Source organism: Zea mays, chromosome 6 (genome assembly GCF_902167145.1).
Source record: "Zea mays cultivar B73 chromosome 6, Zm-B73-REFERENCE-NAM-5.0, whole genome shotgun sequence".
Taxonomy (NCBI): domain Eukaryota; kingdom Viridiplantae; phylum Streptophyta; class Magnoliopsida; order Poales; family Poaceae; genus Zea; species Zea mays.
The window spans coordinates 46,621,268-46,648,896 of NC_050101.1; positions in this window are offsets into that span (position 1 = coordinate 46,621,268).

Below are 27,629 nucleotides of genomic sequence, written 5' to 3' on the forward strand. Positions count from 1 at the left end.
GAGTACAAACGTACTCAGCAGCCCACCTTCACCCGCGGAATGGGGAAATCAGATATAATGCATGGAATATGTGGAGTTCAGGATATTTTGCAAAAACAACAATATTTTATGCAGGGTTGTTTTGTAAAACATTTTGTATTTTTCAAAGCGCATCCTCTCCCAAAGGAGTAGAAAGTTTTTCAATATTAGAACAAAATCCCCTTGACTAAACCATCCAGGTATCTCAGCAGTTTCCCACTGGTTTTCATTTTCAAAAATAGCTACTGGACTTCTCGTCCACCATAGCTCACGGCTCAACCGCCGAACCTTTTTAAAAACCACTTTTCTCAAATGCACCTCTTTTTTTGAAAACAAAACACTATTGTCATACTACACCAGACTCGTCCATATCGGTGGACACGGACTATTCGAATAGGTTTGAGCTCTGCGCAGAGGTGTACACTTTACCCACTAGTCTGGCTCTGCGATCTCATAGCTAGTGAGACCCAAAACCGAATCTCTTTCTTTCCTCGCACGTCCTTACCTTAGCGGTTATACCGGAAGGAGTCAGGCCACCACCATGTCCAAACCGGACAAAACATTCCCCCTCCTTATCCTCCCGGTGCTCCCCAGCCTTTTAACCCTAGGGTTTGGACCGTACGAGTTCAGATTGAATGACTGCCCATACAGTCTCGAGTGGTTGTACTTATCATGAGTACAGGTAGTGAAGGATGACAAACCGGTCCTTATGTGATGGGACAATCCTTCTGCTCACACCTAAACCAGCTGAGCCATCACCTTAGGCCCTCCCCTAAACCAGGGAGTCCCTGATCATCCCTACTCAAAGGTGATAAGGGTGAAAACCCTTCATCATACACATTTTGAAAAGCATTTTCTTTTGAAAACTCACAACTTTTCTCAAATCATTTGTAACAAAAATATCAAGGATTGATTGCGGCAAGCGGCTAGGTGGCCATAATAAATTATCTCAAAATCAAATCATGCATAAAATAACTGGCTGAGGGTTGTGGTTGAAAAATCATAGGTAAATTATGCATCAAAGGGATCCAGTGAGCTTGCCGTGCTTATCCGGCGAAAGGGAGGGAGAGCTCGCGGAACTGGCTTCTAGCTCCACTGCCTAGCGTAGACTTGCAGATCTGGCCTCCACGAGACAACACGAACGCTTCGATAACTATGCAACATGAATAAGCAAACATACAAACTAGCAAGTACATCAACAAATATTTAGTATAGTGGTCAGAATAGCGATATATGGATGGGTAGAGTCTTGAGCAGAATCTGTGTCATGTGGTGTTGAGATACTACTAGTGGTGGAGCGGAGGTGCTTACCAGGAGGGTGGACTGGAGGCGAAGCGACTCTATGCGTGTAGCCGGCAGAGCGGAGTAACTGAGTGGGTGGGGTGTTTGCCTTAGCTGAGGGTGTTGAGTGTGTATGGAGAGGGAGAGGGTAGCTGGGTGTATTTATAGCTGAGTGTATGTGGTGTAGCACAGTGAAGTTCACTGTTGGTGAGAATAGTGACGAATGAATCGTCTGATTTAATCTGAACAGGGAAATTATAGGCAGAATATGGGACAAGAGTATTTTGGGAGTTTTCTGGAATATGAACCATGCTTAAGGGATGACATGGTTGGATAGGGAATAGTTTGATAAGAATTTAGAAATAAGAATTATTAGAATCAGAGTTTGGAATCCTAGTTCGAAGGAATCTCAAAGTTAAGCGTGCTCAACTTGGAGAAACCTGGGATGGGTGACCAGATGGGAAGTTCCCTACTGGAAGGAAAATCACAGTCACCGGAGTTCGTATGACTGGAATATGGGTCTGGCTGGTCTTAGGTGGACTGGACAACATGATGGATGAGTAGTTGAAATTTGGGGTGATCGGATGATTGATGAATAGTAATGATGAATAGTAACGACGAAAAAGGTACCATAGGTATCATCGATGAATAGCAACGATGAATAGTAATGATAATGAATAGTGTCGGTGAATAGTAATGATAATGAATAGTAACGTAAATAGTAGCGATGAATAGTGATGGTGAATTGTCGTATGAACGAACGATGAACGATGAATAGGAACTATGAACGAACGATGAATGATGAATAGGAACTATGAACGAACGGACGAACGATCGAATGATCGAACGAACGAACGATCGGAATTTCGGCAACATAACGGCAGGACAAAGATTATCTCGAAGAACGATGAATAGGGACTATGAACGAACGATGAACGGTGAATAGGAACTATGAACGAACGATGAACGATCGAATGATCGAACGAACGAACGATCGGAATTTCGGCAGCATAACAGTAGGAAAAAGATTATTTGGACGAACGAACGATCGAACGGTCGGACGAACAAACCATGAACGATTGGACGAACGATCGAACGATCGGACGAACGAACAAACAAACTAAGAACAGGGGGACGAACGATCGAAGAACGACTGAACGATCCTTGTGCTAGTGTGTGCTTGTGTGGGAAGTGGAGTGGGCGTGTGTGGGGGGGGAGAGAGTTGCCATGAAATGGCTTGGGGTGGGATGAGAGGAGGCCCTTGCCCCTCTTTTTATAGCCATGGTGGGGGGATTAGGGGGAGGGATGAGAGGATTAGTGGGAGGATGAGAGGATTAGTGGGAGATTAGCATGGATTTGTCTTATATGAGTGTAATTAGCTTGTAGAGCTCAACGTATGACACCGAAGGCATACGTATACGTGTGAGCATGAGGAAAGTTATGAAGAAAATATTTGTGGGGACTTGAAAAATGATTTTGAAGGTATTTCTCAAGAGGAAAATATCTGGAGATATATCGGTGGAATATTTGGGCAGTATTTCTGGAAAGAACTTGAAGGGGATCACTAGGGAAATATCTGGACAGTATTTCTGGAAACAATTTGAGAGGGATCACTGGGGAAATATTTGTAGGATATTTTAGGAGGATTTTAGAGAGAATATAGACCACTATACTTCATTTGTTGATATCAACTCGCAAACAAACATTTTGAAATGAAATTTGAAATTCATTCTGAATTTAGAGCAAGTTTGAGAAAATTTCAAGATTTGAATTTTTGGGATGCTAAAGTTGGCAATCGAACACGTTTCTTCAGTTGGGATACATGGAATACATTGTGGATGGCAGACATTTTTGGAGGTAACTTGAGTTTGTATGCCACGGGTCCACATGCTTCCACGATCTCATAAGGTCCAATGTAGCGAGGGGCTAACTTGCCTTTGATCCCAAATCTTTGCACTCCTTTGGTGGGTGATCCTTTCAGATACACGAAATCTCCCACTTCAAACTGAAGAGGTTTTCTTCTCTTATCATGGTAACTCTTCTGCCTGGCTTGAGTAGCTTCGATATTTCTCTTGATTAGTTTGACTTTCCTTTCGGCTTCAGTCACTAAGTCAGGTCCAAAAATTTCTCTTTCTCCAGGCTGAGACTAATTGAGGGGTGTTCGACACCTTCTTCCATATAGGGCTTCGAAAGGTGCCATCCTTAGGCTGGATTGATAACTGTTGTTATAAGCAAACTGCTAACGAGAGGTACTTATCCTAGTTCTTGCCACAATCGATCGCACAAGCCCTTAGCATATCTTCAAGAATTTGATTGACCCTTTCAGTCTGACCATCAGTCTGTGGGTGGTAAGTTGAACTCTTTATTAGCTTGGTTCCCGAAGACTCTTGCAATTGTTCCTAAAATCTGGCAACGAATTGGGCTCCTCGGTCAGAAATAATGGTCCGGGGTAACCCATGCAAACACACGATTCGATCAATATATAGCTCTGCGTACTTCTGAGCCTTGTCGGTGGTGTGCACTGGAAGAAAATGTGCCACTTTTGTCAATCGGTCCACAGTGACCCAAATTGAATCATGATGTCGAGAGGTGTTCGGCAGACCCACAATAAAATCCATGCTGATGTCATCCCATTTCCATGAAGGTATTGATAGGGGTTGCAAGGCACTAGCTGATTTCAAGTGGCTTGCCTTTATCCTCTGACACGTGTCACATTCTGATACAAAATGGGCTATCTCCCTCTTCATTTTGGTCCACCAATACAAGGGCTTCAGATCATGGTACATTTTGGTGCTTGCTGGATGCATGGAGAATTTGGAGAGATGAGCCTCATCCAAGATTTTCTTCTTGAGATCCTTGCTTTTAGGAACCACCAATCTGCTTCCAAACCACAATATACCCTTCTCATCTTGGTGGAAACACTTATACTTCTCTGTCTTCTGATGGAGGTTCTCCTTAATAATTTGTACTCCCTTGTCACTGAGTTGGGCCATGATTATCTGGTCTCGCAAGGTTGGCTCAACAGAAATGTGAGACAAAGCACCAGAAGGAATCACTTCAATCTTCAATTTGTGCAACTCATCACACAGGGTGTTGATGCGAGAATCCATCATAACATAGTTGCATTGCGACTTCCGACTCAAGGCATCAGCTACCACATTGGCTTTCTCTGGGTGGTAGTGTACCTTTAGGTCGTAGTCCTTGATCAGCTCTAGCCATCTTCTCTGCCTCATGTTAAGATCAGCCTGAGTTAAGATATACTTGAGGCTCTTATGATCTGTGAAGATGTTGCAGTGGGTCCCCATCAAATAGTGTCTCCACATCTTCAATGCATGAACCACAGCTGCTAACTCCAAGTCATGGGTGGGATAATTTTGCTCGTGAGGCCTGAGTGCCCTGGATGCGTAGGCAATGACCCGGTTGTCTTGCATCAAAACACAACCCAGTCCAGTGCCAGAGGCATCACAGTACACATCAAATGGCTTGCTGTTGTCGGGTTGCGCTAACACCGGTGCTGTGGTCAGATGCTGCCTCAAGGTGTGGAAAGCATCTTCGCACTTCTGACCCCAATCAAACTTGGCTCCTTTCTTCAACAATTCAGTCATTAGCTTCGCAATTCAAGAGAAATCTGGAATGAATCTTCGATAATAATCGGCCAATCCTAGAAAACTTCGAATCTGACGGACAATTGTTGGCGGCTTCCAATTCATGACTTCTTGCACCTTATCCAGATCAACAGCTATGCCTGCCTGAGAGATAGTGTGACCCAAGAATTTGATTTCCTTTAGCCAAAAATCACATTTTGACAGCTTGGCATAAAGACGGTGCTCTCGCAGACGTTGAAGCACTATATGCAAATGACCAGCGTGCTCTTCTTCATTCTTTGAGTACACCAAGATATCATCGATGAAAACCACCATGAACTTGTCCAGTCCAGGCATGAAGATAGAATTCATCAGATACATGAAGTATGCTGGCGCATTAGTCAGCCCAAATGACATCACCAAATACTCATATAGCCCATATCTGGTTGAGAATGCAGTCTTCGGAATATCACTTGCTCGTATCTTGATCTGATGATAGCCGGAGCGAAGGTCTATTTTGGAAAACACTTTGGCTCCGACCAATTGATCGAAAAGAACATCAATACGAGGCAAATGATACTTGTTTTTGATAGTCACCGCATTAAGTGGGCGGTAATCTATACATAGACTCAAGCTTTCATCTTTCTTCTTCACAAACAAGGCTGGACATCCCCAAGGCGAAGTACTTGGGCGGATGAAACCCTTGTCTAACAATTCTTGCAATTGGTTCTTCAATTCTGCCAATTCGACGGGTGGCATCCGGTAAGGCCTCTTGGAAATAGGTGTCGTTCCTGGTTGCAACTGGATGGTGAATTCAATATCCCAGTCTGGTGTCATTCCTGGCAATTCATCAGGAAAAACATCTGCATACTCACTGACCACTGGAATCTTCTTCAAAGGTAACTCTATCATAGCAAAAGCACAAGATCGAGTAGAGTCTTGACTAGGTAGATACAATGCAAGGCCTCCGAAGGTAGGAGAACGGATTTCCAGAGCTCTGGCAGCTACATCCAACACCACTCGGTGTTGTTGAGAGCACCTAGAGGGGGGTGAATAGGTGATCCTGTAAAATCAAACACTACTAGTCACAAAAACTTAATTTAAAGTGTTAGTACGACTAAGTGGTTGAGAGACGAGTTCTTGTGGACAAAACAATCACAGAGAAAGCAATCACAAGAGACACGCGATTTTTATCCCGTGGTTCGGCCAAGTAACACTTGCCTACTTCCACGTTGTGGCGTCCCAATGGACGAGGGTTGCACTCAACCCCTTTCAAGTGATCCAATGATCAACTTGAATACCACGACTTTCTTCCTTATAGTCTTTTTACCGTTTGCGAGGAATCTCCACAAGTTGGAGCCTCTCGCCCTTACAATATTGATCACAAAGAACGCACAAGAGTAAGGTTGGGAAGAGCAACACACACAAGACTCAAATACACAGCACAACCACGCACACAAGTCACGACTTGAGCTCGAAACACACACAACGCACGGAGTTCGCAACTCAAATGGAGCTCAAATCACTATCACAAAGAATCGAATGCGTGAAGTTGGAGTCTTGGAGTCTTAGGATGCTTAGTGAATGCTTGGGTGACTCCTCCATGCGCCTAGGGGTCCCTTTTATAGCCCCAAGGCAGCTAGGAGCCATTGAAGATCAACATGGAAGGCTATCCTTGCCTTCTGTCGAGTGGCGCACCGGACAGTCCAGTGCGCCACCGGACAGGTCCTATAGACGGTTCGGTGCTTGATCTCCATCCGAATTTGGCACATGCGACCATTGTATCTTCTGGCCCGTTGGCGCACCGGACACTCTCTGTGCACACCGGACAGTCCGGTGCCCCTGCCAACCGTTGGAGCTGCCACGCGTCGCGCGAAGATTGCACGACCGACCGTTGGCGCAGGCGACCATTGGCTCACCGGACAGTCCAGTGCACCACCGGATAGTCCGGTGAATTATAGCCACGTCGTGCCTTTGCTTTTCCCGAGGGCGACGAGTTCGCCGCGGATGACTCAACGGACAGTCTGGTGCACCACCGGACGGTCCTGTGATTTTTAGCCGTACGCCGCAGTCGAGTCCCGAGAGCGGAACTTTCACCGGAGACTAGCTGGCGCACCGGACACTGTCCGGTGCACCACCGGACAGTCCGGTGTGCCAGACTGAGCTGAATTTGGCTGCACAGAGCCACGTCTCTTCGGTTTCTTTTCTCACTATTTCTAGCACTTAGATAACCTCATTAGTATTCAAAAACAAATGTACTAAGTCTAGAAACATACCTCATGCCTTGATTTGCACTTTTCAACCTTTGGCACATTAGGACTTAAGTAAATGTGTTGGGCACTTAATCACCAAAACATTATAGAAATTGCCCAAGGGCACATTTCCCTTTCAATCTCCCCCTTTTTGGTGATTTATGCCAACACATCAAAAAGCAACCAAAATAAATGCAACATCAATGCAAATGAGGACCAAATCATCTTTGCACAAGATTTGACATATTTGGATCATTCTTTGCCACCACTTGGTTTGTTTTTGCAAATCAAATTCATTTTCCTATCTCTAAGTCAAACACACTTGTTTGGGCACAAAGAGAGATAATCCAAGAGTGAAATTGATCAAGTGTCAAAAACTCCCCCTTTTCCCATAATCAAAATTCTCCCCCATAAGAGACCAAATTTTGCAATAAGAGCATTTTGGACAAATCAAAAGCTCTAACTCTATTGTTTTCAAAATTCACAAGTGGTAGCTGATCCATTTTCTTTGGCCTTAATTTCTCCCCCTTTGGCATTAAGCACCAAAATGAGAACATTTTTGGCCCTTTAACCCCATTGCCTCACCAAAAATGTCAATTAAGAGCAAAAAGGCAATGAGAGCATAAGTAGGAACCTGGAATTAAATACACCAATACCGGAGTACAGTGGAAGTCTTTGCAACGTCCAAGTCCATTTTCCCTTTCAATGCACCTTTGAGACTACATCAAGAGTACTCAAACACACAGGTTAGTTGATGAGGACATCACTTCTATACATACGATGAATGGACCGATAACACGATCGCGTGCACGACAGCTAATTCTCCAGGTACGTTCTGCCCTAGTCAATTGTGTTTCAGAGCTTACGCTTGGGGCCATGGATGTTTTGATGATTAGGAACCTTGGTGAGGACCAGCAAAAACTTGGGAAAGGCCTAGGTGTTGAGGAGGAGCAGCAAGGGCGCCCACAACAGGAAGGAGATCAAGTCCGACTCGGCTGCGACTCCATCTCGGGTTCCAGGACCAGTCTGCACTAAAATGGACGCCCAAGATGCATCCGGACTCCGATTGCAACGGATTTGATATGGTTCGAAAGATAAGGAGATTATCTAACCAACCCATATGGTTCCACCCTAAAATTCGTCCGGAGTCAACGGGAATCGTCGAAACAAGTCAGCGTTCAGATTCTGTTTTGGTGCTGCGACACAGTTTGTTGGGCTGTTGGGCCGTGTATCGCGTCGGAGCCCATTAGGGGCGAGTCCAGGGGCCACACAGGCCCTAATACTCTATTTATTCAGCAGTCGCCACCACATTAGGGTTGGGTTTTGCTTAAGTTTAGATCTGTCAAGAACAGTCGCCGTAGATCGGTTTGTGAGACCCCAACTTGTGAGCTTAATCATTCATCCGCAATATTTTAGATTGTGTTCTTTCTTGTTCTTGCTTGTGTCTTCGATTCTCAGGCAGGAATTAGCCCTCGTGGCGAGGTCAATCGTGCAGTGCATGGTTGATAACCAGAGGAGAAGTGGTGCTGCGATTGTGGGGTTCTAGTCGTGTTGATTGGAAGCCGGATCGTCTGTGTGACATCACCAAATCGATAGTTATCTTCACCTGACGGAAGATCAGGCACCCCCGTTCCTATCATTAGTCTCAAAGGGTCAAGTTGTAGCACATCTCCCCCTTAATATGTGCATCACTTGTAAATGGACTTGTGAGGTTCGGGGATCATGTGTACAACTTGAGCACCACAAATAAACAATAATGGATTTAAGTGCATAAAGTAACATGATAAAAGGCATAGAACACATGTATGTTATGGATCAATCCAAGTTACGCGAATCTAAGACATTTAGCTCACTATGCAACCTGCAAAAAGTTTTCTCATCCAACGGCTTGGTAAAGATATCTGCTAGCTGGTTCTCGGTGCTAATATGGTACACCTCGATATCTCCCTTTTGCTGGTGGTCTCTTAGAAAGTGATGTCGGATGTCTATGTGCTTAGTGCGGCTGTGTTCAACAGGATTATCTGCCATGCGGATTGCACTCTCATTGTCACATAGGAGTGGGACTTTGCTCAGATTGTAGCCAAAGTCCTGGAGGGTTTGCCTCATCCAAAGTAGTTGCACGCAACACTGTCCTGCGGCAACATACTCGACCTCAGCGGTGGATAGGGCAACGAATGTTTGTTTCTTCGAACTCCAGGACACCAGAGACCTTCCTAGAAATTGGCATGTCCCTGATGTGCTCTTCCTATCTACCTTGCACCCAGCATAATCGGAGTCTGAATATCCAATCAAGTCAAAGGTAGACCCCTTTGGATACCAGATCCCGAAGCAAGGCGTAGAAACTAAATATCTAAGAATGCGCTTAACGGCCACAAGGTGACATTCCTTGGGGTCGGATTGATATCTAGCACACATGCATACACTTAGTATAATGTCCGGTCTACTAGCACATAAATAAAGTAATGACCCTATCATAGACCGGTATGCCTTTTGATCAACAGACTTACCTCCTTTGTTGAGGTCGACATGCCCGTCGGTTCCCATTGGTGTCTTCGCGGGCTTGGCATCCTTCATCCCAAACCTTTTGAGAAGATCTTGAGTGTACTACATTTGGGAGAGGAAGGTGCCGTCCTTGAGTTGCTTCACTTGGAACCCAAGGAAGTAGGTCAACTCGCCCATCATCGACATCTCGAACTTTTGTGTGATCACCATGCCAAACTCCTCACCAGACTTTTTATTAGTAGAACCAAATATTATGTCATCGACATAAATTTGGCACACAAAAAGATCACCATCACAAGTCTTAGTAAAAAGAGTGGGATCGGCTTTCCCAACCTTGAAAGCATTAGGAATTAAGAAATCTCTAAGGCATTCATACCATGCCCTTGGGGCTTGCTTAAGTCCATAGAGCGCCTTAGAGAGCTTGAACACATTATCGAGGTACCTGTCATCCTCAAAGCCATGGGGTTGTTCCACGTATACCTCCTCCTTGATTGGCCCATTGAGGAAAGCGCTCTTTACGTCCATTTGAAACAACCTAAAAGAGTGGTGAGTGGCATAGGCTAATAAAATTGGAATAGACTCTAGCCTAGCCACAGGAGCAAAAGTCTCCTCGAAATCCAAACCTACGACATGGGCATAACCTTTTGCCACAAGTCGAGCCTTGTTTCTTGTCACCACCCCGTGCTCGTCTTGCTTGTTGTGGAACACCCACTTGGTTCCCACAACATTTTGCTTTGGACGTGGCACCAAGCTCCAAACTTCATTCCTCTTGAAGTTGTTGAGCTCTTCCTGCACGGCCAATACCCAGTCCGGATCCTGCAAGGCCTCTTCTACCCTGAAAAGGCTCAATAGAAGAGACAAACGAGTATTGCTCACAAAAATTAGCTAAACGTGAGCGAGTTGTTACTCCCTTGCTTATGTCACCCAGAATCTGATCGACGGGGTGATTTCTTTGGATCATTGCTCGAACTTGAGTTGGAGGGACTAGTGGTGCTTCTTCCTCCATAACTTGTTCTTCTTGTGCTCCCCCTTGATCACGCGCCTCTTCTTGAGGAACCTGTCCATCATCTTGAGTTGGGGGGTGCACCATTGTAGAGGAAGATGGTTGATCTTGCTCATGTTGTTCCTGTGGTCGCACCTCACCTATCGCCATCGTGCGCATTGCGGTCGTCGGAACATCATCTTCATCTATGTCATCAAGATCAACTTGCTCTCTTGGAGAGCCATTAGTCTCATCAAATACAACGTCGCTAGAGACTTAAACCAAACCCGATGATTTGTTGAAGACTCTATACGCCTTTGTATTTGAGTCATACCCTAGTAAAAACCCTTCTACTGCCTTCGGAGCAAATTTAGAATGTCTACCTTTCTTCACCAGAATGTAACATTTGCTCTCAAATATACGAAAGTAAGAAACGTTGGGTTTGTTACCGGTAAGGAGTTCATATGAGGTCTTCTTGAGAAGGCGATGTAGGTAGAGCCGGTTTATGGCGTGGCAAGCTGTGTTCACAGCTTTCGACCAAAACCACTCGGGCGTCTTGAATTCTCCAAGAATCGTTCTCGCCATGTCGATAGGCGTCATGTTCTTCCTCTCTACCACAACGTTTTGATGTGGTGTGTAGGGAGCGAAGAACTCGTGCTTGATGCCTTCTTCCTCAAGATACTCCTCCACTTGTAGATTCTTGAACTCGGACCCGTTGTCGCTTCTTATCTTTTTCACCTTGAGCTCAAATTCGTTTTGAGCCCTCCATAGAAAGCGCTTTAGGGTTCCTTGGGTTTCTGATTTATCCTGCAAAAAGAACACCCAAGTGAAGCGGGAAAAATCATCAACAATTACAAGACCATACTTACTTCCCCCGATGCTAAGGTAGGCAACGGGTCCGAAGAGGTCCATGTGAAGAAGCTCCAGTGGTCTTGATGTTGTCATCACATTCTTGCTGTGATGAGTGCTTCCCACCTGTTTCCCTGCCTGACAAGCTGCACAAGGTCTATCATTCTCGAAACAAACATTGGTTAGTCCTAACACATGTTCTCCCTTTAGAAGTTTATGAAGGTTCTTCATCCCAACATGTGCTAGGCAGCGATGCCACAGCCAGCCCATACTAGCCTTAGCTATTAAGCATGCATCTAGATCGGCCTCCTCTTTCGAAAAATCAACTAAGTAGAGTTTGCCGTCTAATACACCTTAAAAGCTAATGAACCATCACTCCTTCTAAAGACAGATACATCAACATTTGTAAAAAGATAATTGTAACCCATGTGACACGATTGACTTATAGACAAAAGGTTGTAACCAAGCGACTCTACTAGAAATACATTTGATATGGAGTGCTCGTTGGTGATGGCTATCTTGCCCAAGCCTTTCACCTTGCCTTGGTTTCCCATCTCCAAAAATAATCGTATCTTGGGAATCCTTGTTCTTGACATAGGAGGTGAACATCTTCTTCTCCCTCGTCATGTGGTTTGTGCATCCGCTGTCGATTATCCAGCTAGAGCCCCCGGATGCATAAACCTGCAAGGAATTTAAGCTTGGGTTTTAGGTACCCAACTCTTGTTGGGTCCTACAAGGTTAGTCACAATAGTTTTTGGAACCCATATGCATGTTTTGTCTCCCTTCCATCTGGATCCCAATTTCCTAGCCACTACTTTTGCATTCTTACATGAAAGAACAAAAGTGTTGCAAGCATGGAAAATAGTAGTAGATTCATTACACACTTTCCTAGGCACATGATGCACAACATGATTTCTCCTAGGCCTACTTCTACCTTGAACAAAAGTAGAACTAGAGGCAAACATAGCATGTGAATCAAAAGCATCATGATCATAACTCCTATTATAATTGGAATGACTAGCAATTTTCCTATTATAAATGAAAGCATGATTCCTCTGAGTACTACTAGCCATAGGGGCCTTCCCTTTCTCCTTGGTGAGAATGGGAGCCTTTTGTCTTGTTAAGTTCTTGGTTTCCCTTCGAAAACCAAGCCCATCCTTAATTGAGGGGTGTCTACCAACAGTGTAGGCATCCCTAGCAAACTTTAATTTATCAAAATCATTTTTGCAAGTCTTAAGTTGAGCATTAAGACTTGCCACTTCATCATTCAATTTAGTAATAGCAATAAGATGTTCATCACAAGCATTAACATCAAAGTCCTTGCATCTATTGCAAATAACTACATGTTCTACACAAGATCTAGTTGCATTTGCCTCCTCTAGCTTAGCATTTAATTCATCATTTAAATTCTTTAAACTAGAGATAGATTCATGGCATGCGGACAACTCAGAGGATAGCATTTCATTTCTTTTAATTTCTAGAGCAAGAGATTTTTGAAAACTAACAAATTTATCATGTTCTTCATACAAAATATCCTCTTGCTTTTCTAAAAGTCTATCCTTTTCATTTAGAGCATCAATTAATTCATTAATTTTCTCTACTTTGGCTCTATCTAAACCTTTAAATAAACTGGAGTAATCTACTTCATCATCGGAAGAATCATCATTGCTAGAAGTAGTATACTTAGGGGTATCTCGAACATGTACCTTCTTTTCCTTGGCCATAAGACATGTATGGCGTTTGTTGGGGAAGAGAGAAGACTTGTTGAAGGCCGAGGCAGCGAGTCCTTCATCGTCGGAGTCGGAAGAGGAGCAGCTTGAGTCCCATTCCTTTCCAAGGTGCGCCTCGCCCTTTGCCTTCCTATAGTTCTTCTTTTTCTCCTTCTTCCCGCTCTTTTCTTGTCCCTGGTCACTATCATTATCGGGACAATTTGCAATAAAGTGACCAGTCTTACCGCATTTGAAGCAGGAGTGCTTTCCCTTTGTTTTGTTCTTGTTGGGGTACTCCTTGCGTCCTTTAAGTGCAGTCTTGAAGCGCTTGATGATAAGCGCCATCTCATCTTCGTTGAGGCCGGCAGCCTCCACTTGAGCTACCTTGCTTGTTAGTGCCTCCTTGCTGTTAGTTGCCTTGAGCGCCACGGGCTGTGGCTCGTAGACGGGTAGAGGGCCGTTTAAGGCGTCATCTACATACCTTGGCTCCTTAACCATCATGCGCCCACTTAGAAATTTTCCGAGTGATCTCCTCGGGCGTCATCTTTGTGTTCCTAGGATTTTCACAGATAAGATTCACAAGATGTGGGTCAATAACTGTAAAGGACCTTAGCATGAGTCGGACGACATCATGGTCCGTCCATCTTGTGCTTCCATAGCTTCTAATTTTGTTGACCAAGGTCTTGAGCCTGTTGTAGGTTTGTGTTGGCTCCTCTCCCCTGATCATCGCAAATCTTCCTAGCTCGCCTTCCACCAACTGCATTTTGGTGATCATGGTGGCGTCGTTTCCCTCATGAGATATCTTGAGGGCGTCCCAGATTTGCTTGGCATTGTCCAAGCCACTCACCTTATTGTACTCGTCCCTGCAAAGAGATGCTAACAACACAGTAGTAGCTTGGGCATTTTTATGGATTTGCTCATTAATAATCATAGGATTATCAGTGCTGTCAAAGTGCATCCCATTTTCTACAATTTCCCATATGCTAGGATGGAGAGAGAATAAATGACTACGCATTTTATGACTCCAAAACGAATAGTCCTCTCCATCAAAGTGTGGAGGTTTTCCAAGGGGAATTGAAAGTAGATGCGCATTTGAATTGTACGGCATGCGGGAATAATCAAAAGAATAGTTTTGATTAACCGTCTTTTTCTTTGACGAAGAATCGTCATCGTCGTCGTCTCTTGGTGAAGAAGAAGATGCATCACTGTCGTAGTAGATGATCTTCTTGATGCGCCTCTTCTTCTTCCCGTCCTTCTTGTGACTCGAGCTTGAGTCAGTGGGCTTGTCGTCCCTTGGCTCGTTGAAGAGGGACTCCTTCTCCTTGTCATTGACCCCCATCCCCTTTCCCTTAGGATCCATCTCTTCGGGCGGTTAGTCCCTTAGATGAAGAGTACGGCTCCGATACCAATTGAGAGCACCTAGAGGGGGGTGAATAGGTGATCCTATAAAATCAAACACAAATAGCCACAAAAACTTAATTTAAAGTGTTAGTACGGCTAAGTGGTTGAGAGACGAGTTCTTGTGGACAAAACAATCACAGAGAAAGCAATCACAAGAGACACGCGATTTTTATCCTGTGGTTCGGCAAGTATGTAACGCCCACTTTGTAAGAAAGGCTAAAAAGAGAAAGTATATTACTCTATATCTATATGTGTTGTCTATATTTATCATTTCATGAGAACATCACATGAAAACAAATAATTAATAAGAATGTATACCACTAAAATTGTGCATCATGCTGGAGTTTAATTGTTTGTGCATTTAATAATAAAGAAAATATCAATAAGGTTACATTAATGATGTAAATGAAGGATTAAAACCTAATTCAAATCTTAGAATTTGGAAATAAAAATGTAAAGAAAGAAATATTATTCAATATAAAATAATATTAAAAGTGAATAACTTTACCACATGATGGTGAGAATAAATTGCATAGTTAACATGAACTTGAATTTGCACTTAAGTGGAATTCAAATTTGAGATTTAAATTTGAAAAAAATTAGAGAAGAGAATAGAAAATAAAAAAAAGAGAAGAAACCTTACCTGGGCCGACTGTACCAAATTCGGCCCACCTTCACCGCGCCAGCCCACACGCTCCCGCGCTGGTCATGTGATGGCTCGCTGTCAACTGGGGCCGCCGGTCGGTCTTCGGCGCCGACAGGTGGGACCCGCCTGTCGGGGTTTCCCCCTTTCCTCGCGGGTTCTGTTGCAACAGGAAGTCACGCGCGGTCGCTGACAACCCGACCCCCCGTGTCAGCCGTTCCTCTTCGCCTTAACTGACCGCGCGAGGTACTCGTCGCCGTGGCCGTGAATCGCGGGCGACCTCCTTCCAGCCCGAGCCGGGTCCACGGAGGATAAGTAGGCGAACTCCCCTGCTCCTTCCTTCCCTCCTCATCCGCTTGCGCCGCCGTGAATCGCACAGAGAGGGGGGAAAATTCGAGTGAGGTTGAGTGCCGCCGCGGGCTAGGAGTGAGGGCCGGTCGGCAAACCTCGTGCTTCCCGTTGCCGCTGCCCTAACGTCGTGTCTAGAAGTCTCCACGGACCGCGAGGAAGGTGTCGGTGGCCTCGACGTGCACGATTGGTCGACGGAGCCCCCGGGATTCCTCACCGTCGTGTGCCATCTCCGCCGCGCCGTGGTCAGGGGCGTTCGGCCTCCAACTGTTGGTATGAACCCCCATCCCATGTTCGCCGTCGTGTCAATTTTGTTCCGCGAGTATCAGATGCCGGGATGGTGCACCGTAGGGTAGGAATCGGGTTCTCCGGCGATGTGCCGCCGCGTCCGTCGCGGGCGCCGCCGTTCGCTCGGCCGTGAGGTAGGGGAAGATCCTGGTCCGTTGATGCAATGATGTACGGCTATGATTAGATATGAGAGTGTGAGGTTTTCAACCGTTGGATCTTTCACCGACGGTGTTGATTAGTTTATGCGTACCGATTCGGGAAGTGTAACGGTGGCCGTCCGATCGGGATCGGGCGCGTCTGGGGCGTGATCCCCTGTTTTAAATCGGGACCCTAGATCTTGATTCGTGCGGCTATGAGGGCATACCGGTTCGGGGCCGCTGGGATCTAATCTGTAGCGTCCAATGGTGATCGTGCGGCCGAGATTAGAAGATACCCCTTCGCGGGTCAGAGTTATAAAAGAACCCCTCACTTTTTAGCAAATCAACCCGCCATCCTTACGCAACTGTACTCTGTGTCTAGAAATACTTACCCCGAGCCCCCTATACTTTGCAGAAAATGAGGCCTAGTCCAGAACATAATAAAACCAGAGAAAATGATTAGTAAATAGATTTTTAATAGAAAAATAATTGCTAGAACTTCAATAAATCATAGAAAATGCATATGAACTCCAAATTACTCCATTCCAGTTCCTAAAATTTTGTAATTTTATTATCTATCACCTAGAGCCTTTGTTATGTCATGAAAACAGTAAGAAATTTATTTATCACTTAATCCTATTTAAAGCACATAAAACCTTTGAAAATCCATAACTTAAATCCTATAACTCCAAAAATTATGATTCCTGTTCCTAGAATTTTATTTTATTATGTAGAATATCTCTGTGTATTTTGTTTACATGCTTGGTGTAATGTTAATTTTTCCTGTATCCTGTGCTTGTTTGTATTGTGGCGAGTAGAAGAGCCCGTTACCGAGGATCCTGGTGAGCAGCAGGTTGAAGTAGCTGAGCAGGAGCTCATTGAAGGCAAGTTGTGCCCTTGACCACTTTTTACCCAAGAATGATCTTTAATATCACTCATCCATGCATAGGTTAATTTTGATGGGACCCAATAGGTCACCCTAGATTTGTTTATCTCATTACCTTGTTTACCCCTGAATCACTAGGTAGTTTGCTATTGCTTTACATGGTTTTGGGATAATCATTTATTACCTCTATGTTCCAATTCTTTTTGTTATTCTATTTATGTTCATGTCAAGTTCATTAATGTTAATTGGAACATAGAGCTTAACTTGAGAACCACGTGCCACCACAAGGGTTTAATGGGACGCCCTTGGCTGACTAATTAGGAAAGCTAGTGGAAGACTACCTTACCCGAAAGGGGCAAGGGCAGTAGGGGAGTGGTCAGTGTAGGGAGGTCCCTCGTTGATTTTGCTACGATTGCGGTCAGCCAGGAACCCTGCATTGGAACTTCCTATAAACTGTAGCGGGTTTTCGGAAGCTAGTGGAACTTTGTAAAGGCCTCGTAGTGTTGCCCTGCCGCGCTTCCTAGGTAGAGGTGTATGGGATTCGCGACCCCTTGGCAGATGGGTAGCATGACTTGTGGGTAAAGGGTACAACCTCTGCAGAGTGTAAAACTGGTATACTAGCCGAGCTCACGGTCATGAGCAGCTCAGGACTCTCTGATGTTTAAATTATGGAACTTAAATTCAATTTTGTCATTTGCATTGCATGGGTTTATTATTAATTTTGTTCTATTACTTTATTTAAGGTTTGGTATTTACTTACATCTAGTAATTGCTAATAAAAGTTTGACCAACATTAAAAGCAATGCTCAGCTTTAACCATTCTCTTTGATAAGCCTTACACTCCATGAGCTCCCACCTTTGGTGAGTTCATGTCACATTATTCCCCACAACTTGTTGAGCGATGATCATGTGTGAGCTCACCCTTGCTGTCTCACACCCCCCCCACAGGAGAAGAGCAGGTGGTTCAGGAGGAGCCACAAGGCGAGGAGTATGATCTGATCTAGGTGGCGTTTCTCAGTTGACATTGGCGCCGACGATCCTTAGTTCGTTTTATCTTTATTATTTTATTTTGTAATAAGTCTTCCGCTATGTAATAATGACTCTGATGTTTTATGACATTTATCTCTATACACTCTGTTATTATATATGTTGTCTTCTTGGCGCATGTATGAGATGCACCTGGGTTTGTTCCTTAAAGCCGGGTGTGACAGAAGTGGTATCAGAGGAAATGTTGACTGTAGGACGAAACCTAGATAGAAATGGACAAACCCTGACCTACTTATCTTATTCTGATTCATTCTATACTTACCTCACTCTGATTCTTTCTATACTTATCTTGATCCTGTCTCACCTTCTACTGTTCTACTCTGATCATTCTTACCTTTTCTATTCTAAGACAAGATGGATTTCACACCTTGGAATTCCTACCCCTATGACATTTTTAAGAGATAGGAAGCCTAAGACAAAATTAAAACTATTTTCTCTATTAAAAATGTTGGTTGATTGTTCTGATGATCAATGCCTGATTTGCTTCTTTGATTGATTGAAATATTACATGGACATCTTAGCATGTGCCAGCATAAGGTAATAAATTAGCTATGGTAGGTAAAATATTAATCGGCTTAGCTAATAAATCCCCCGCAGTAACATTCGTCGTAATTACTCGCCTTGTCTACAATTCTTCCTTTCTTATCCTGTATTTCTAACCCAGATGGGCTACCCCTATATTGTTAGAAGAGAAACAATATAGACGTGATCCTTGGTATGTCATGGTTAAGAAAGGCAAAGGCTGTATATATATTGTACTAAGGGAACCGTAGAACTCACCAGTTCCAAAGAACAAAGATTTGAAGTTGAAGTTGCAGTAACTACCACCATCAGACTAGCGGCATTCTTGGTAGATGAGAAGTTTGTGGGTGACAACATCCGTGCAGTTAGAGATTTTCCGGATGTCTATCCAGAGGAGTTATTAGGGATGCCACCAGATATGGAAGTTGAGTTGGTCATTGATCTCTTACCTGAGACTGCCCCTATTTCTAAACGGCCATACATGATGTCCGTAGAAGAGCTAAAGGAACTCAAGAAGCAGTTAACGGAGTACAAGAGGCTGGATACATTTGTCCGAGTTCTTCACCTTGTGGAGCGCCAACTCTATTTGTATAGAAGAAAGATGGATCGCAGCGGATGTGTGTGGATTATAGATCTCTTAATGATGTTACAGTGAAGAACAAGTATCCGTTGCCCCGTATTGAGGATTTGTTTGATCAGATGAGAGGTGCAAGAGTATTTTCGAAAATTGATCTCCGATCGGGATACCATCAGATGAGGATTAGACCATCGGATATTCCCAAGACGGCTTTCTCGACTCGATATGGATTATATGAGTTTACTGTTATGTCGTTTGGATTAACTAATGCACCAGCTTATTTTATGAACTTGATGAATAAGGTGTTTATGGAGTATTTGGACAGATTCGTCGTGGTATTCATCTACGATATTCTTATCTATTCTAAGAGTGATAGTGATCACGAGGAACATCTAAGGATGGTGCTACAGAAGCTACGAGATAACCAGCTATATGCCAAGTTCAGCAAGTGCGAGTTTTGGATTGGCGAGGTGCCATTTCTTGGTCATATTATTTCTAATGGAGGAATTTCAGTGGATCCTGCTAAAGTTAAGGAGATAATGGAGTGGAGAGTACCCACTACAGTTACTGAGATTCGAAGTTTCTTGGGATTAGCAGGATATTATCGGAGATTTATTGAAGGATTTTCTAAGATTGCTAAGCCTATGACTTCACTTTTGGAGAAAGGAAAAGAATTTAAGTGGGACGAGAAGTGTCAAGATAGCTTCGATCAATTGAAGAAAAGATTGATGTCGCCACCAGTATTGGTTATGCCAGACCTACAGAAAGGATTTGATATCTATTGCGATGCATGTGGCCAAGGCTTAGGATGTGTGCTCATGCAAGAAGGACATGTGATTGCCTATGCTTCTCGTCAGTTACGCAAGCATGAATTGAATTACCCCACTCATGACTTGGAATTGGCAGCCATTGTGCATGCGCTTAAGATTTGGAGACATTATATCATGGGGACCAAGTGCCAAGTATATACGGATCATAAGAGTCTGAAGTATATATTCACTCAGAAGGATCTCAACCTTAGGCAACGCCGTTGGTTGGAGCTTATTAAGGATTATGATTTGGAGATTCACTATCACCCGGGCAAGGCAAATTTGGTTGCAGATGCCTTGAGTCGCAAGGAGCATGTTCATTCAGCTATTGTTGCCCAGTTACCCGATGAGATTGTTGAGGATTTCAGGAGACTTAACCTGGGGATAGTTGCTCATACTGAAGGAGTTACTATTGATGTGGAACCTACTTTGGAGCAAGAGATCCACAAAGGACAAATTGGTGATGCTAAAATAAAAGAGATCAAGGATCTGATTGCTGAAGGTCGAGTCCCGGAATTTACGGAAGATGAGCAGGGCACCGTATGGTTCAAGGACAGGATGTGTGTTCCTGATATTAAAAGCCTTCGAGAGACTATATTGAAAGAGGCACATGACTCGGATTACTCTATTCATCCTGGTAGTACCAAGATGTACCAGGATTTGAAGCGAAAGTATTGGTGGTATGGATTGAAAAGAGATGTGGCTGCACATGTGGCTATGTGTGATGTATGTCAAAGAGTTAAGGCTGAACACCAGAGGCCAGCTGGACTACTGCATCCACTGAAGATACCCGAGTGGAAATGGGAAGAGATTGGTATGGATTTTATTACTGGATTGCCTCGCACCCAGAAAGGATATGATGCTATATGGGTGATTGTGGATAGATTGACTAAAGTGGCTCACTTTATTCCTGTGAAGACTACATATAAAGGTTCTCAGCTAGCAGAGTTATATATGGCTCGGATTGTGTGTTTACATGGAGTGCCAAAGAAGATTGTGTCTGATCGAGGTTCACAGTTTACCTCAAGATTTTGGAGAAGCTTTCATGAGAATATGAATACGAAGTTGAATTTCAGTACAGCTTATCACCCTCAGACTGATGGACAGACTGAAAGGACTAATCAAGTATTGGAGGATATGTTGAGAGCATGTGCCCTTCAGCATGGAGGAAGTTGGGATAAGAGTCTACCTTATGCTGAGTTCTCATATAATAATAGTTATCAGGCCAGTCTGAAGATGTCACCTTTTGAAGCTTTATATGGGAGAAAGTGCAGGACTCCTTTGTATTGGGATCAGACTGGAGAGAGACAGTTCTTTGGGCCTGAACTGATTCAAGAAGCAGAAGAACAAGTTCGTATAATTCGAGAGAATTTGAGAGTGGCTCAAACCAGGCAAAAGAGTTATGCTGATAATAGAAGAAGACCACTGGAATTTGAAGAAGGAGATTATGTGTACCTCAAGGTGTCACCACTTCGTGGAATGAGGAGATTTAAAGTTAAGGGCAAATTGTCCCCTCGCTATATCGGGCCATTCTCGATCTTTAGAAGAGTTGGGGAGATGTCATACCAACTCGAGTTACCTGATAGTCTATCGGATGTGCATAATGTGTTCCACGTATCTCAACTGAAGAAATGTCTCCGTGTCCCTGAGGAACAGTTACCCATGGAAGAGCTTAGTGTTCAAGGTGATTTGACTTACACGGAGTACCCGATCAAGATTTTGGATACTTTGACTCGAGTTACGAGAAATAAGGTGATAAAGATGTGTAAAGTGCAATGGAGTCACCACGCTGAAGATGAAGCAACTTGGGAAAGAGAAGAAGAGCTTCGCATAGATTTTCCCCATCTTTTCCCTCGTTCCTCCTAAATCTCGAGGACGAGATTATTTTTAAGGGGGGTAGGATTTGTAACGCCCACTTTGTAAGAAAGGCTAAAAAGAGAAAGTATATTACTCTATATCTATATGTGTTGTCTATATTTATCATTTCATGAGAACATCACATGAAAACAAATAATTAATAAGAATGTATACCACTAAAATTGTGCATCATGCTGGAGTTTAATTGTTTGTGCATTTAATAATAAAGAAAATATCAATAAGGTTACATTAATGATGTAAATGAAGGATTAAAACCTAATTCAAATCTTAGAATTTGGAAATAAAAATGTAAAGAAAGAAATATTATTCAATATAAAATAATATTAAAAGTGAATAACTTTACCACATGATGGTGAGAATAAATTGCATAGTTAACATGAACTTGAATTTGCACTTAAGTGGAATTCAAATTTGAGATTTAAATTTGAAAAAAATTAGAGAAGAGAATAGAAAATAAAAAAAAGAGAAGAAACCTTACCTGGGCCGACTGTACCAAATTCGGCCCACCTTCACCGCGCCAGCCCACACGCTCCCGCGCTGGTCATGTGATGGCTCGCTGTCAACTGGGGCCGCCGGTCGGTCTTCGGCGCCGACAGGTGGGACCCGCCTGTCGGGGTTTCCCCCTTTCCTCGCGGGTTCTGTTGCAACAGGAAGTCACGCGCGGTCGCTGACAACCCGACCCCCCGTGTCAGCCGTTCCTCTTCGCCTTAACTGACCGCGCGAGGTACTCGTCGCCGTGGCCGTGAATCGCGGGCGACCTCCTTCCAGCCCGAGCCGGGTCCACGGAGGATAAGTAGGCGAACTCCCCTGCTCCTTCCTTCCCTCCTCATCCGCTTGCGCCGCCGTGAATCGCACAGAGAGGGGGGAAAATTCGAGTGAGGTTGAGTGCCGCCGCGGGCTAGGAGTGAGGGCCGGTCGGCAAACCTCGTGCTTCCCGTTGCCGCTGCCCTAACGTCGTGTCTAGAAGTCTCCACGGACCGCGAGGAAGGTGTCGGTGGCCTCGACGTGCACGATTGGTCGACGGAGCCCCCGGGATTCCTCACCGTCGTGTGCCATCTCCGCCGCGCCGTGGTCAGGGGCGTTCGGCCTCCAACTGTTGGTATGAACCCCCATCCCATGTTCGCCGTCGTGTCAATTTTGTTCCGCGAGTATCAGATGCCGGGATGGTGCACCGTAGGGTAGGAATCGGGTTCTCCGGCGATGTGCCGCCGCGTCCGTCGCGGGCGCCGCCGTTCGCTCGGCCGTGAGGTAGGGGAAGATCCTGGTCCGTTGATGCAATGATGTACGGCTATGATTAGATATGAGAGTGTGAGGTTTTCAACCGTTGGATCTTTCACCGACGGTGTTGATTAGTTTATGCGTACCGATTCGGGAAGTGTAACGGTGGCCGTCCGATCGGGATCGGGCGCGTCTGGGGCGTGATCCCCTGTTTTAAATCGGGACCCTAGATCTTGATTCGTGCGGCTATGAGGGCATACCAGTTCGGGGCCGCTGGGATCTAATCTGTAGCGTCCAATGGTGATCGTGCGGCCGAGATTAGAAGATACCCCTTCGCGGGTCAGAGTTATAAAAGAACCCCTCACTTTTTAGCAAATCAACCCGCCATCCTTACGCAACTGTACTCTGTGTCTAGAAATACTTACCCCGAGCCCCCTATACTTTGCAGAAAATGAGGCCTAGTCCAGAACATAATAAAACCAGAGAAAATGATTAGTAAATAGATTTTTAATAGAAAAATAATTGCTAGAACTTCAATAAATCATAGAAAATGCATATGAACTCCAAATTACTCCATTCCAGTTCCTAAAATTTTGTAATTTTATTATCTATCACCTAGAGCCTTTGTTATGTCATGAAAACAGTAAGAAATTTATTTATCACTTAATCCTATTTAAAGCACATAAAACCTTTGAAAATCCATAACTTAAATCCTATAACTCCAAAAATTATGATTCCTGTTCCTAGAATTTTATTTTATTATGTAGAATATCTCTGTGTATTTTGTTTACATGCTTGGTGTAATGTTAATTTTTCCTGTATCCTGTGCTTGTTTGTATTGTGGCGAGTAGAAGAGCCCGTTACCGAGGATCCTGGTGAGCAGCAGGTTGAAGTAGCTGATCAGGAGCTCATTGAAGGCAAGTTGTGCCCTTGACCACTTTTTACCCAAGAATGATCTTTAATATCACTCATCCATGCATAGGTTAATTTTGATGGGACCCAATAGGTCACCCTAGATTTGTTTATCTCATTACCTTGTTTACCCCTGAATCACTGGGTAGTTTGCTATTGCTTTACATGGTTTTGGGATAATCATTTATTACCTCTATGTTCCAATTCTTTTTGTTATTCTATTTATGTTCATGTCAAGTTCATTAATGTTAATTGGAACATAGAGCTTAACTTGAGAACCACGTGCCACCACAAGGGTTTAATGGGACGCCCTTGGCTGACTAATTAGGAAAGCTAGTGGAAGACTACCTTACCCGAAAGGGGCAAGGGCAGTAGGGGAGTGGTCAGTGTAGGGAGGTCCCTCGTTGATTTTGCTGCGATGGCGGTCAGCCAGGAACCCTGCATTGGAACTTCCTATAAACTGTAGCGGGTTTTCGGAAGCTAGTGGAACTTTGTAAAGGCCTCGTAGTGTTGCCCTGCCGCGCTTCCTAGGTAGAGGTGTATGGGATTCGCGACCCCTTGGCAGATGGGTAGCATGACTTGTGGGTAAAGGGTACAACCTCTGCAGAGTGTAAAACTGGTATACTAGCCGAGCTCACGGTCATGAGCAGCTCAGGATTCTCTGATGTTTAAATTATGGAACTTAAATTCAATTTTGTCATTTGCATTGCATGGGTTTATTATTAATTTTGTTCTATTACTTTATTTAAGGTTTGGTATTTACTTACATCTAGTAATTGCTAATAAAAGTTTGACCAACATTAAAAGCAATGCTCAGCTTTAACCATTCTCTTTGATAAGCCTTACACTCCATGAGCTCCCACCTTTGGTGAGTTCATGTCACATTATTCCCCACAACTTGTTGAGCGATGATCATGTGTGAGCTCACCCTTGCTGTCTCACACCCCCCCCCCCACAGGAGAAGAGCAGGTGGTTCAGGAGGAGCCACAAGGCGAGGAGTATGATCTGATCTAGGTGGCGTTTCTCAGTTGACATTGGCGCCGACGATCCTTAGTTCGTTTTATCTTTATTATTTTATTTTGTAATAAGTCTTCCGCTATGTAATAATGACTCTGATGTTTTATGACATTTATCTCTATACACTCTGTTATTATATATGTTGTCTTCTTGGCGCATGTATGAGATGCACCTGGGTTTGTTCCTTAAAGCTGGGTGTGACAAAGTAACACTTTCCTACTTCCACGTTGTGGCGTCCCAATGGACGAGAGTTACACTCAACCCCTTTCAAGTGATCCAATGATCAACTTAAATACCACGGCTTTCTTCCTTATAGTCTTTTCCCGTTTGCGAGGAATCTCCACAAGTTGGAGCCTCTCGCCCTTACAATATTGATCACAAAGAACGCACAAGAGTAAGGTTGGGAAGAGCAACACACACAAGACTCAAATACGCAGCACAACCACGCACACAAGTCACGACTTGAGCTCGAAACACAACACACGGAGTTCACAACTCAAATGGAGCTCAAATCACTATCACAAAGAATCGAATGCGTGAAGTTGGAGTCTTGGAGTCTTATGATGCTTAGTGAATGCTCGGGTGACTCCTCCATGCGCCTAGGGGTCCCTTTTATAGCCCCAAGGCGGCTAGGAGCCGTTGAAGTTCAACATAGAAGGCTATCCTTTCCTTCTGTTGAGTGGCGCACCGGACAGTCCGGTGCGCCACTAGACATGTCCTGTAGACGGTCCGGTGCTTGATCTCCTTCTGAATTTGGCACAGACGACCGTTGCAGCTTCTGGCCCGTTGGCGCACCGGACACAGTCCGGTGCACACCATACAGTCCGGTGCCCCCTGCCGACCGTTGGAGCTGCCACGCGTCGCGCGAAGATTGCATGGCCAACCATTGGCGCAGGCGACCGTTGGCTCACCGGACAGTCCGGTGAATTATAGCCACGTCGCGCCTTTGCTTTTCCCGAGGGCGACGAGTTCACAGTCCAGTGCACCACCGGACCGTCCGGTGATTTTTAGTCGTACGCCGCCATCGAGTCCCGAGAGCGGCACTTTCACTGGAGACCAGCCTGGCGCACCGGACACTGTCCGATACACCACCGGACAGTCCGGTGTGCCAGACTGAGCTGAATTTGGCTGCACAGAGCCACGTCTTTTCAGTTTCTTTTCTCATTGTTTCTAGCACTTAGATAACCTCATTAGTATTCAAAAACAAATGTACTAAGTCTAGAAACATACCTCATGCCTTGATTTGCACTTTTTAACCTTTGGCACATTAGGACTTAATTAAATGTGTTGGGCACTTAATCACCAAAACATTATAGAAATTACCCAGGGGCACATTTCCCTTTCAGTTGTGTAATCCAGTCAGCTTCGAGAATGATGTCCATACCTTCTAATCCCAAAATCAGGAGTGTGGTTTTGAAGATCTTGCTTCCCAGTGAGATAGGCACATTTCGGTTTAATTGGTACGTTGCAATTTTACCCCCAGGTGTTGCTATCATTAAAGACCCTTTTGTATGATAGAAAGGCAATTGACATTTAGCACTGAACTTCTGGCTATTGAAACTATGAGATGCACCAGAATCAAACAGAATTAATGCAGGTTGATTAAAAACTGAAAAGGTTCCAGTCATGATGGGTGCTCCTTCAGGTAACTCCTCCAGAGTAGCGAAGTTAAGCTTCCCTTGCCTGACTTCCACCTTTTGCTTTCTTCCTCTGTCTTGATTTGGTGCTGGCATCTGCCTCTGCTGGTTCCTTGGGCAATTCTTGGCATAATGGCCCACATTGCCACAAGTGAAGCACTTGTTCCCATTTCCCTGGCGAAACTGTTGTTGCTGCTGAGGTTGATTGTTCCTTGGAGCAGGAGCTAGAAAGCGGTTGGGTGCTTGCTGTTGCTGAGGTGGCCTGATCACCCATCTGCCTGCCTGCTGGAATCCCCTGCTCTGATTGTTGGAAATAATTCGGAACCTTTGGGGTGGAGCGGAGGGTCCTGACATTGGTGCCTTTCTCTTCTTCTCTGCCCAGTGAACTACAATAAAGTCCTCCTATGAGATGGCTAGGTTGACCAACTCATTGAAGCTATCAGCCCGAACAGTGTTGAGACGCTCACACAGCTTGGTGTTGCGACCTCTGCGGAAGCAGTCTCTCTTCTTTTCGTCAGAGTCAGCATGATAACCCGTGTACTGGCATAGGTCATTGAAGGCCTGAGCATACTGCAACATAGTACGGGTCCCTTGATTGAGTGCCAGGAATTCATTCAACTTGCGGTCGAGAATCCTAGCTGGAATGTGGTGTCCTCTGAAGGCAGTCTTGAATTCCTCCCAAGAAACTTCATGACCAGCAGGTAGCATGGCATGGAAATGGTCCCACCATGTCCGAGCAGGTCCACAAAGCTGTTGCGCGGCGAAGCGAGCCTTGGTGTCATCAGGGCAGTCTCCCGTGAGGAGGGGAAACTTGGACTCTACGACGCGTAGCCACACGTCGGCGTCCAATGTATCCTCTGCCTTGGTGAACAAAGGCGGTTGCATGCTCAGGAACTCCTGGTAGGTCGTCACGGCCGGAGGTTGCTGCGGCTGGCCTCCACCATGCTGTTGAGGGTGGGGCTAGTGCTGCAAGAGCTGTCGAAGAATTTCATTCTGTTGAGCCATCATCTCCTGCACCGTGGGAGCTGAAGGAGGTGGTGGGGGAACTTGCTCGTTCTGCCCGCGACGCTGCCTAGCTGCCATTTGAAAACATAGATTGCCGCCATTGTTATCCCAATTCAAAACTCCGAAG